Genomic DNA, 13,197 nt, shown 5'->3' on the forward strand with positions numbered 1-13,197 from the left:
ACAGCTTTGAATCGACTGAATTAGGGTTTTGACTGAAGATAGCATACTCCTGACTTTTGCTCAGGATGTGACCCAATGACTTGGGACATGACCTCAAGACCCCAAGTACATCATTTTGACCTAATCCATTGGCTCATAACATCTCCTACACAAAGATTGATCAGACAAATCCTCAGATCAGAGTTTTGAACTATCAGGGACCAAAATCAGGGATCACATTTGGGAAACCCTAAAAACCCCCAGGAAGTAAATCAAAGGTTTCAATCATCCTCAAATAATCCCTATGACAATATCCCATGGAAATTGCATCTCAATTCAAGGTCCACAGTCATCAATTTCATCAGGTCGACAATTAGGGTTTTGACCTAATTCACTGAATAACTGACTTTTTAATCAGGACATGGTGCCACAACTCAAACCATGGCTCAATATCCTCTAATGCTTCAATATGATCCATTCATACCACTCATTTGGTGAGGATAGCCTGTTTCATTTGAAATCTCCAGAAACGCGATTCGACTAAAAAGTCAACTGTACAAGATCACCATTGACTTTTGGGGAATTTTGGTCAACCATGACTTTTGAAGTTTTAAATCATCAATATATGATATGAGAAGTCATTTGATCAAGAAAAATCAAGAAAATCAATCAAGAATCAAAAAGTCAAAAGTTTGACTTTCATACTTAGAAAAATTTCTAAGTGTTTTTCAATGGTTTTTTCCAAACTTTGAAAGGGAATTTCTCAAAATTTCACCTACAAACTAAAAAAAACTTCCAACATGAAAGTTGTAGATTTTGATCCAATGAACAACTTTGTCACATATAATTTTTTTCCATAAGATCAACCATTTAAGAGATATGGTGCTTCAAAGTTGGTACTTTTTGAAAATTTCACTTAAAACTTCATTTTTCTCAAAGTTCATGGATCTTTTTCACCCATTTCCTTAAAGGTCTTGAAGAAACTTTCAACTAGGGTTTTGAAGTGTGTAATATGAGCTTTCCAAAATGTCCAAGAGCATGAAAAAATATGGAGTGTAGCTATGGTTTTGAATTTTGACATTAGTGACCATTTCACTTGAAATTTCAAGCCATTTTTGCAAAGTTATGAACCAAATTGCCAAATGGTCCAAGTAATGATACATAGAGGCAATAATTGGAAGATATTTTCTGATTTGAGACAGATGGGAAAGAGATAAGAAGCATAGCCAATTTTAACCATGGTTTAGTAACTTTAACCATGTGCATTTAATGGTAAGATTCCTTTCTATCCTTTAAGTGCCAAATCACCAAAGAAGAAGCAAGTTGCAAAGCTCTGAGTTCAGAATGTTTGGCCTATAAATAGAGGTCATTACCTCATTCAAATACACACCAAAGTCTCACAAATTATAGGCTTTCTCTTTCTTTCTTGAATTACAAGTTTCATAAAGTTTCAAAGAGGAGGAAATGCAAGTTCCATCCCTTGCAAGTTCTAACCAAAGTGATGCTTCCCACAAACCATAAACATCATATATGATGTGTTTGAACCATCCATACACCCCAAAAACACCTAAAACTCAAAATCACTACCTCACTTTCCAAATATGCATAACATGAGACTTATCATGCCAATTTTCATTTAAGCTCATTTCTGACCAAGTTAATCATCCAAACACCATCCATGTACCAAATATGAACTATCCCAATCATCATCCATGATCTGAAACATCAAAATCATCAAATTTGATCCTCACACCATAGCTCTGCAGATCGGGTTCCATGAACTTGCACAAATGAATTCAAATTGTTCCAAGCATTCAAACATGTTCCATAAGGTCCATTGATGCTGTCCAGACCAAGAAACAACAACTGGAACTTCTCATTTGCAGAATTCGATTCTCACTTTTGCCGTTTTTGAAGGTAAGCTACTTGAACTTCAAACTCTATGAATCATGCATCATGAATGAAATATGAACATACCATCTCATTTCTGCACACATGAGGATCATTAACCCTCAATCAATTGCTATTTATCTTGCACATACACGATTTCATGATCAATCTCAGAATTAGGGTTCTTCGTGTTCATCAGAGAATTAATCATCTTAGAGCAAAAATAAATGAAATTAAAGGTCATCATCATGTTCCTCGTCCAAAACCGAGTGAGATAGACCCTTTGATCGATCAAAACAACACAGTTTTGAAGAATTTTGAAAATCAGTTAGGGTTGTGTTCTTGGCGCGTTTTTTGGTTCAGAAAATTCAAATTGTTGTTTTAAAATATATTAAACTGGAAGCGTATGTATTACAAGCCACAAGCGTGGCTCAGTTGGCAAGTGTTTTGGCTGGTGAGAGAGAGGGCGTGAGTTCAAGCCCTATTGGAGACAAAACCAATTTTTTGCAACCTATTTTCTTTCATTTTTTAACAAACTTTAACCATTCATTTAACCAATCAAAATTCATTATTTTCACTTCATTTTTTTTACACTCTTTATTTAATATACATATTTTGACAATATTAAAAAAAAATCACAAAAAAAGATTCATTTGATATATTTTTAATTAGGTTTAAAATGATACATTTTTAAGTATTTTTAAATACTTTAAATATTGTTTTTTTCATTTGATTTTCAAACTTAATCATTTGTAAATATTTTTTGAGCAAACCCTAATCATCTAAGTGTTAATTAAGGATAATTTTTTGTTCATCTTGATTAATTTGACTCCTTTCAAAATTCAAATCGTTTTAAAACGAGCGATCGCGTCTCTTTTCAAAAACGATAAACCATTTCTTCTTTTGAAACTATTGATTAAATCTTTTAATTGATCAATTGATTTTCAAAACGATGTGGGGCCTCTCGAATATTAGAGAGTATAAGACCCACTCCTTTTTCCTTTTATACAGTTTTTTTTTCTTTAAACAATAAACTTCTTTCAAAAAAAACTTTCAAACGATTTTTCAAACAACGCGTCTGTAAATAAAACGATCAACCATGTTTTGTAAATATACCATGGGCCTCCATGTAGGTATAAGCCCCAAGCCCTTTTGTACATACCCACTCCAGTACATGAAATTAGGTATTTCATTGTACGCCTTTTGTACATATCTCAATCTGTTTTTTTAAACTTTGAATAACAAACCAAAAATGAAGGTTTCTTTAAATCTTCCCAAAAATACCATGGGCCTCCATGTAGGTATAAGTCCCAAGCCCTTTTGTAAATACCTGTTTACATAGCTTTGAATAAATTCAAGTGGACCTCTCCCCGAGTGTAAGTCCCGATCCCTGTGTATACAAATGGATCATGCTTACAGGTATATTTCCTTCATAAACTCCATTATATACACACACTTTGTCATATATAACTGTTCATATAACTGTTCATACTTGTTCATGTACTTGTTCATGTTTGTTCGTACTTGTTCATACTTGTGATTGTGTTATATACTTGTTCAACTTAGTACAACACTAGGTTCCCCATAGCCTCCTATTGGGCTTCGTGCAAAGAATCTCCCTAGTTTAGGTTAGGACATAGGGTATGGTTTCCCGGTGAAATCGCTCTAAGAGCTCAAACCAACTATACCATGCCTCCCCTTGGGCTTTGTACAAACGAGTGACCCTCCTATAGCCTCCTCTTGGGCTTACAATGCAAGGACCCTGGATTGTCCCTCCCATAGCCTCCTCTTGGGCTTACAATACAAGGACCCTCGGATAGCCTCCTCTTGGGCTTCGTACAAGGACCCACGGGCTTCTTATAAGCATCCCCAATATCCAAACACAAATACCCTAGGAGATTAGACATTTTTCATCTCTATGCTAGGAGTATCTCTTATATATCATCACAAACAATCAATCAATCAATCAATCAAACTTTTTTGCCACAAGGCTGGCTAATCAATCAAACTGTTTTACCACCGTACTGGATGATTAATCAAAGTTTTTGTCACGAGGCTGACTTCATTGAAACTTTTGCCACAAGGCTGGCTGATTAATCAAAGTTTTTGTCACAAGGCTGACTTCATTGAAACTTTTGCCACAAGGCTGGTTAAACAAAAAACATCTTTATCATTCTAAGCACCCTAAGTGGCATGGCCCCGGGCTTATAATGAAAAGATTTTCAAACAAAACAAACAGATGTATGTGATGATATAGATTAGATACATCTAGCATTTAGACGACATTTGTCTATTTTCCTTTGCTTCCACTAGCATAAGTGGGAACTACGATTGCTCTGGCTTTCTCAACATCCCTTTGAGATTACGTAGGCACAAGGTCGATCCTTGGCGAGCAAAATAAAACAAAAAAAACCATTCAAACCTTAGCACCCGTAGACCCCGAGCTACAGATGCTCTGATTCCCTTTAAGGGATATGTATGCAGAGGATCGCGATGATCTTTGCGAGCATAATCAAATAAACACCTTAGGTCCCACCTATTTCACAAGAACCTCTCAATAACATGGAATGAAAAACAAAGCAAAGAAACCTATAGAGTACTATAGATACGTTGGGTGCTAATACCTTCCCTTCGTATAACCAACCCTCTTACCCAAGATCTCTCCCCCCACTTTTAGGTTATTGCAGCTTTTTTCCTTTTCCTCCTTTGGAAATAATAAAAAGTTTGGTCGGTACAAAAGAAAAATCATTTTTTATGAGCACTCGAACCCAAAGAAGGCATCAGGTGTCTCATCCCAAAAAAAAGAGGAACAAAACGGTTTTTCGCCCGCGACAGAAAAATGGCGACTTCACTGGGGACCATCTTTTTATTGTTTCCAAAGGAAGGGTTAATTCTATTTGCTTTATTTCATTTTTTGTTATATGTGTGGTTCTGGTTCTGTTACTTGCGTTGGTTCTGTTACAAGTGATACATTATGGACAAATCCTAACCCGGATTAAGTACACATAAGAAATTAGGTGGAGGGTATAGTCATGTGCAGGCGCACGTGAGAATCCTTCCGCTCAGTGGAGGTTCTTTGTTGGTAATATATGTTTAGCATGTTTCGTAGCGAAGACATTATTACTTTCATTGAACTGTAGAAGCTGAGAGACCGTAGAACCCCAACCCATCCTGGCCTTATTAGGTTGTGGTGCAGAAACTATTCAGGTGAAGACTTGGATTAGTTGTCATGCGGAGAACCACACTCAGACGAGTTTTTCTTGAGAATATTACTGGCTCATGAGTTTAATTGTGGAAGGCCGGTAATATCCGAAAGAAAAATGTAGACTCTGACGTATCAGTAGAACATGTCATGCAGGTGATTAACTAGATCTATCCCATTTTTGGTTCTCTGACCTCATGCTCGTGACTTTGGACCTTTGAACCTATGCGTTACCATGTTTGTGTTACCATGTTTGTGTTACCATGTATGCGTTACCATGTTTGCGTTACCCTGTTTGTGTTACCATGTTTGCTTTACCATGTTTGAATATGTGGCATCCACGCATCCATGCATTCATACATTCATTAAAAAACCCATCTTTTTCCATTAAAAACATGATTTTTCCAAAAAAATTTAGAGAATTTTCTTTGCAAACATTATAGGATTAAGTTATGGAAAAAAGGTATACCAAAAAGTACGGTTTCAAAGTGCCTGATGTAGAAAGACTGATAGAGTTAGCATCTTCTGTACAAGATCCTTCTAATTTTAGGAAAAGTTATGGAAAGCTTTTGCCTATCCTGAACACTCATGTTGATGAAGGACTTCTCAAAACTCTGGTTCAGTTCTATGATCCCGTATACCGTTGTTTTACCTTTCCAGACTACCAGTTGGTACCGACCTTGGAAGAATATGCCAATCTTTTGGGTATTCCTGTGTCTGACAAAATACCCTTCAATGGTTTGGAAGCCATTCCTAAGTCACACATCATTGCAGCGAGTATCCACATGAAAAAGTCTGAAGTAGAGAGTAATTGGACTACCAAAGGAAACCTCCCGGGTTTAACCTCACACTTCCTAATAAAGAAAGCCTTTGATTTCATCGAAACTGGTAGCATGATAGCTTTTGAAGCTGTACTAGCCTTGCTCATCTATGGGTTGGTTCTGTTTCCCAATGTCGATAACTTTGTTGATATCAATGCCATAAAGATCTTTCTGATTGGAAATCCTGTTCCGACTTTACTTGGTGACATGTATTTCTCTGTCCATCATAGGAATCGCCAAGGCGGTGGAATCATTGTATGTTGTGCACCTTTGTTGTTCAAATGGATTGTTTCACACTTACCTGAGTCTCCTATTTTCACGGAAAACCGAGAAGGCTTGCGTTGGCCTCGAAGACTTATGTCTCTTACTAATAATGATATTCATTGGTATACCTTGGCTCGCTGTGGTACAGAAACCATTGAAAGTTGTGGAGAGTTCGCCAACGTACCCCTCATTGGTACACAAGGAGGAATTAACTATAACCCGGTCCTGGCCCGACGACAGCTCGGGTATGCAAATTCAGTTAAACCTGTTGGTCCCTCAGTGGAAGGATACTTCTACCGAGAAGGGGATAATCCTAAAAAGTTGAAAGCAAGAATGGTGAGAGCTTGGTACGATGTCCGATGGAAAGAAAAAGGTGAGGAAAGAAATTGCATTGCCATGGACGCCTACACCTGCTGGGTAAAGAAAAGAGCCAAGGAGTTCCAAATGCCTTATGCTTATGAAAAACCCATGTTTCCTGCAGTGTCTCAACGACCCAACATTCCAGCTATGGAGGAATACCAACGCACTTTGGCTAAAATGAGGACAGAAAAAGATGCTTGGGAAGAAAAGTTTCGTAGCACTGAGGTGGAAAATAGAAAGTTGAAGAAAAGAGTGAAAGATCACGAAGAAACTCTCTATTATCAAGATGGATGGCTCATGAGCAAAGATGAGAAGATTCGCCAGAAAGACGCTGCAATCAGAAGGTATATCAAAGAAAGCAAGAAAAATCTTGAAGGCTCGACAAGCAACGCTCCGACTCCTGATGATTGGAAGAATGTTGTTGACAAGCTGAGAGCTGAAAAGGCCGAATTGAAAGCTTACTATGGGAAAGAAATCATGAAGCTCAAACTGCACAATGCATTTGGTTCTTCGTCTGATGAAGATGCTTAGGATTTGTTTAGATTTTTATTTATCATTTGCTTTTGTAAGGAGCTACGCTCCAATGTTGTAACATTTCCCATTATTGCAATAAAAAAAAAATGAATGAATAAAAGATTTGTTTGTGTTCAAATGTTTGCAAGAAAATAATCTTTAAAATATTTGGAAAAATCATAAATTTCTTTTTGCATACATCATTCTGCATATCGAGTCTGTTGTATAGAGTCTCATCTTTCGGATCTTTCTCCAATAGATCGTCAAGCTGTCGCGTCTCAAAGTTTCTCGACCGCGCTCGCAATCCGATCACAGATACAATACTCGTTCAAGCAGAAGAAGAGTAATGGAACACTCTGAACAAGAGAATATTGAGCTCCGTGGTACAGTGACCACTCTTCAGGAAAAGTTGGAAAGTCTCACTACTTTGGTTGACTCCTTGATGGCCGCACAGAATCAGCCGCCACCACCCAACAGCCAAGCGACGGTAACATCTGAAGTCACTACTCCAGTTTCTACAGTTGCGTTCGGTATTCCATCTTTCTCCATGCCAGAAGGTTGGGGCCCGCCTTTCAGCTTTGGTACAGGTTTCCGCCATAATATTTCTGGGGTTCAAACATCCACAACTGAAGCGTCTGCTGCACAAAGTTCACAGTTTATTCCAAATCAGGGGGTAACTTTTTCCCAAATCACTATGGCACTTTCTCAACCCACTATGACAGTTCCGACCCCTACGGTTCACACTGTTCCTTATGATGGCAATGAGATTTATCATGATCAAGGTGATAGCACAAATCAGCGTAATCTTGTGGGAGATCTCCAAGAGCAGTTTAACAAGATGCAGCTGGAAGTTAAGGCTATCCGTGGAAAAGATTTGTTTGGAAAAAATGCCCAGGAGCTATGTTTGGTTCCCAGTGTACAAATACCTGCTAAGTTCAAGGTCCCTGACTTTGAGAAGTACAAAGGTAGTTCTTGTCCACAAAGTCATCTCGTGATGTACGCCAGAAAGATGTCTACTTATGCAGATAATCATCAGTTGCTTATCCATTACTTTCAAGACAGTTTGACTGGTGCCGCACTGAAGTGGTACACAGGTTTGGATAGCACCAATATTCGAACTTTCAATGACCTAGGTGAGGCCTTTGTCCGACAGTACAAGTATAACTCGGATATGGCTCCAGACAGAGATCAGCTCCGATCCATGGCTCAGAAAGACCATGAAGCTTTCAAAGAATATGCCCAACGATGGAGAGAAACTGCTGCTCAGATTAATCCACCGTTAAAAGAGAAAGAGATGACAAAGATCTTATTGAATACTCTTAGTCCGTTTTATTATGAACGCATGATTGCTAGTGCTCCAAGTGATTTCACCGAAATGGTAAACATGGGTATGCGTTTAGAAGAAGGAGTCCGAACGGGACGTTTGACTAAAGAAGGTGGATCTTCGGGTGGAACCAAAAAGTTCGGAAGTGGTTTCCCAAAGAAGAAAGAACAAAGTGTTGACATGGTATCCCAAGGGAGGCCAAGAGGAAATGTCAATCGTCAACGACAGGTTGCTGCTATTGCGCCAGTTGTCAATACATCACCGAATCCGGGATTTACCCCACAGTTTCAACAACAACAGCCTCGACCACAGGTTCAGCAGTTTAACAATAATCAGAATCGTGTGCAAAGAGCTCCACAGTTTGATCCGATTCCAATGACCTACACAGAGTTGTACCCTGCTTTGATTGAAAGAGGTCTTGTTCAAACTAAAGCACCACCACCAGTACCTGAGAAACTCCCATGGTGGTACAAAGCTGAGGTCTCATGCCCTTATCATCAAGGAGCACCTGGCCATGATCTTGAGCATTGCATAGCCTTGAAATATGAAGTTCAGAGGTTGGTTAGGTCTAATCTCCTCTCTTTCAGAAATTTGAATCCTAATGTGCAAGCAAATCCGCTGCCCAATCATGGAGGGCATGTTGTAAACATGGTATATGGATGTCCTGGCCAATACCGAGTCTATAATATCAACTTCTCAAGAGCAGATTTGGTACAAATGCACGCTACTCTTTGTCGGGGGCCGAATTTTCGCCAGCATCAATACGGTTCCTGTAGAATATGTTGTGTGGATCCTCACGGGTGTTCGATTGTGAGAAGAGATCTCCAAGTTTTGCTAGATAATGGTACTATTGAGATCTACAGAAATAGGGATGAAAATGAAGTTAACATGATAGGATGTTATCCGCATGAGCTTTTAGTCTCAGATATCAACTCGGAAATGCCTACAGTTAACGTCATCGTTCCTCATTTCAACATGCCTGAGCGCATGGAAGTTACTTACAACAAGCCGAAGGTTCCTATTGCTCCTTTGATCATTTGTCTACCTGGACCTGTTCCTTATAACTCTGACAAGGCAGTTCCATACAACTACAATGCTACAATGATAAAAGATGGACAAGAAGTTCCTTTGCCTACTCTCTCATCTGTTGAAAACATTGCTGATGTAAGTCGTGTAACAAGAAGTGGACGTGTATATACTCCACTACCTCCAAAGCAGCCTGTTGCTCCTGCTACCGGACAAAATCCTGTCAATGTTCCAGTGGGGAACCCTGTGGAAACGCCTGTTAGTAATACAAACGCTGATGTTGGTCAGTCTAGTGGAACCAATGTCAATCCTGATTTTGATGAAATTTTGAAGCTTATCAAAAGAAGTGAATATAAGATTGTGGATCAGCTTATGCAGACTCCTTCAAAAATCTCAATACTTTCATTGCTGTTGAATTCAGAAGCCCACAGGGAAGCCCTGATGAAGGTCTTGGATCAAGCTTTTGTAGATCATGATGTGACTGTTGATCACTTTGATGGGATAATAGCCAACATAACAGCTTGTAACAATTTAAGCTTCTGTGATGAAGAACTCCCCGAGGAGGGTAAAAATCACAACTTTGCTTTGCACATTTCTATGAACTGTCAGTCAGACTCTTTGTCTAATGTGTTGGTAGACACCGGATCTTCCTTGAATGTGATGCCAAAGACGACTCTTGCTCGCTTGTCTTACCAAGGAATGCCTATGAAGTTCAGTGGTGTAGTTGTCAAAGCATTTGATGGATCGCGAAAATCGGTTATTGGCGAAGTCAACCTTCCCATGACAATTGGTCCACATACATTTCAAATCACCTTCCAGATCATGGACATTCAAGCTGCTTATAGCTGCCTGTTAGGACGACCATGGATCCATGAAGCAGGGGCAGTAACTTCTACGCTCCATCAGAAGTTAAAATTTGTAACAAATGGAAAATTGGTAACGATAAGTGGAGAACAAGCTTTGATGGTGAGCCACTTATCCAATTTCTCTTTCATTAGTGCTGATGATGTGGAAGGAACGCAGTTCCAAGGTCTCTCTTTAGAAGACGAATCTTCCATGAAGAAAGCATCGATCTCTTCTTACAAAGAGGCGGTAAAAGTAGTAAAAGATGGAACTACCACTGGCTGGGGGCAAGTTGTGATCCCTACCAAGAATGAAACCAGAGCAGGTCTCGGATGTTCACCAACATTCTCAAACTGCACCAAGAAGGATGAAACCCTCGTCCGATCAAAGAAACATTCATTAGTGGAGGATTCCTTAACCCAATTCCTCAAGAGGTTAATGTCCTTATCGAAGAATGCATCGAAGAAGGTTTACCTGATCCTGAAGAAGAATGGAAATGTTATCTCAATGACTCGGGATACATATCTCAGGAAGAACCATATCCTCCGTCAGAGAAACCCAAAGGCAAAGAAACTGAGCCTGTTCCTGCAGAAATTTGGGACACCTTGGGACAACCAAGTGGGAAATTTGATTATATGGTGAAATATACTGCGCCTGAAAGTTCAAAGATTTCCATGGAAGATATCCAACCAACTGGATGGGGAGATTCCTTTGAATATAATAGTCAACCAGAAGAGACTTATCAGCCCTGTCAATTTTCTCAGCAGCCTGAAACTACTAAAGATTTCGGATTTAATGCATCTGCCAAGGTTTATAATCCTGAAGGTGGTTATTATCACATAAATGCCATTTTTGAAGATGAAGGGGAAGATGGTCCCGCAACTGACTCAGAAAGTGTCGCTGACAATGAGTCTCTTCATCCTGGAGACTGGGAAATACATCCTGAAAATTCTGAGGATTGTGACTCGTCTTATGCTCTTCAAGAAGTAGAAGAAGACCGTTTCAACTCTACAAAGAACAAGGTTGACAAACCAGGACCTTCAAATCCTGCTCGACCAGCGGTCAATGTCAATACTGAAGATAATTCCGAGGGGAATTTTCCTGAATACATAATGCACAGAGGAGTTCGTTGCTACTGGAAAGCTGTCGACGTTCCGAATGTTGTTCGCCGCTCAAAGTAATCACCTCGCTGTTATTTTGACCTCCTGCCTTGCCCAAAGCAGAGAGATGTTTTATAGGGCTTTGCTTTTAAATGTTCCGCCCAAATAACTTTGTGTATAGGGCTTTGTTTTTAAAAGTTTCCCTCTTTGTCCTGCCCAAGGCAAATGAGTTTGTGTTTAGGGCTTTGTTTCAAAAATGAATCATAAATAAAGTGTCATTTTGAATTCCCTACATTATATGTTTTTATTTTTGCTTTTTTCTGGAAATGGTAATCCTAAAAAACCAAAATAAACAAAAAAAAAAAAACTTTTTCAAAAAAATCTGCATACACTCCTGCATTCATAAATTTTCTGAAATAGATATAAATCACATGTGCAGATTTACTATTGATAAACCCATTGAATGCAATAACCCTATGCCCTCTCCCAACTTTGAGTTTCCTGTGTTCGAAGCCGAAGAAGAGGAAGAAGAAGAGATTCCGGACGAGATCTCTCGATTACTTAAGCACGAGGAAAGAGCCATTCTGCCTCACAAAGAGCCTTTAGAAAAGATCAACTTGGGTTCTGAAGAAGACAAAAAAGAAGTGACCATTGGATCGCTGCTTGATACTGATATCAAGAGTAAGTTGACAGACCTTCTCAAAGAATATGTTGACGTGTTTGCCTGGTCCTACCAAGACATGCCTGGGTTGGATACCAATATTGTTCAGCATTACTTGCCATTGAAGCCAGAATGTCCGCCGGTTAAGCAGAAATTGCGAAGGACTCACCCTGATATGGCTAACAAGATCAAAGTGGAAGTTCAAAAGCAACTCGACGCAGGTTTTCTTGTCACCTCTGAATATCCTCAATGGTTGGCTAACATAGTGCCAGTTCCGAAGAAAGATGGCAAAGTCAGAATGGGTGTTGACTACCGTGACTTGAACAAAGCCAGTCCAAAAGATGACTTTCCATTACCACATATCGACATGTTGGTTGATAACACCGCTAAGTTCAACGTCTTTTCCTTCATGGACGGGTTCTCTGGTTATAATCAGATCAAGATGGCTCCTGAAGACATGGAGAAGACATCTTTCATCACCCCATGGGGTACCTTTTGCTACAAAGTAATGCCGTTTGGATTGAAGAATGCAGGCGCAACTTACCAAAGGGCAATGACTACTCTCTTTCATGACATGATGCATAAAGAAATAGAAGTTTATGTGGACGACATGATAGCCAAGTCCAGAACAGAAGAAGAACATATTGAATACCTTTTGAAGTTGTTTCAACGGTTAAGGAAGTATCAGCTTCGCTTGAATCCTAATAAATGTACTTTTGGGGTTAGATCTGGAAAACTTTTGGGTTTCATTGTCAGCCAAAGAGGTATTGAAGTAGATCCCGACAAAGTCAGAGCTATTCAAGAGATGCCTGCACCAAAGACTGAAAAACAAGTAAGAGGATTTCTCGGACGATTGAACTATATCTCCAGGTTTATCTCTCAAATGACTGCTACTTGTGGGCCAATTTTCAAGCTTCTCCGCAAAGATCAAGGGGTTGTATGGACTGAAGATTGCCAGAAAGCGTTTGACAGTATCAAAGAGTACCTGTTAGAACCACCAATATTGATTCCTCCAGTTGAAGGAAGACCATTAATCATGTACCTTACCGTGTTAGAAGAATCCATGGGTTGTATGCTTGGACAGCAAGATGAAACCGGTAAGAAGGAGCATGCCATCTATTACTTGAGTAAGAAATTCACAGACTGTGAGTCTCGTTACTCCATGCTCGAAAAAACGTGTTGTGCTTTGGCTTGGGCTTCAAAACGTCTCCGCC

Source organism: Vicia villosa, linkage group LG7, assembly GCF_029867415.1.
Source record: "Vicia villosa cultivar HV-30 ecotype Madison, WI linkage group LG7, Vvil1.0, whole genome shotgun sequence".
Lineage (NCBI taxonomy): Eukaryota > Viridiplantae > Streptophyta > Magnoliopsida > Fabales > Fabaceae > Vicia > Vicia villosa.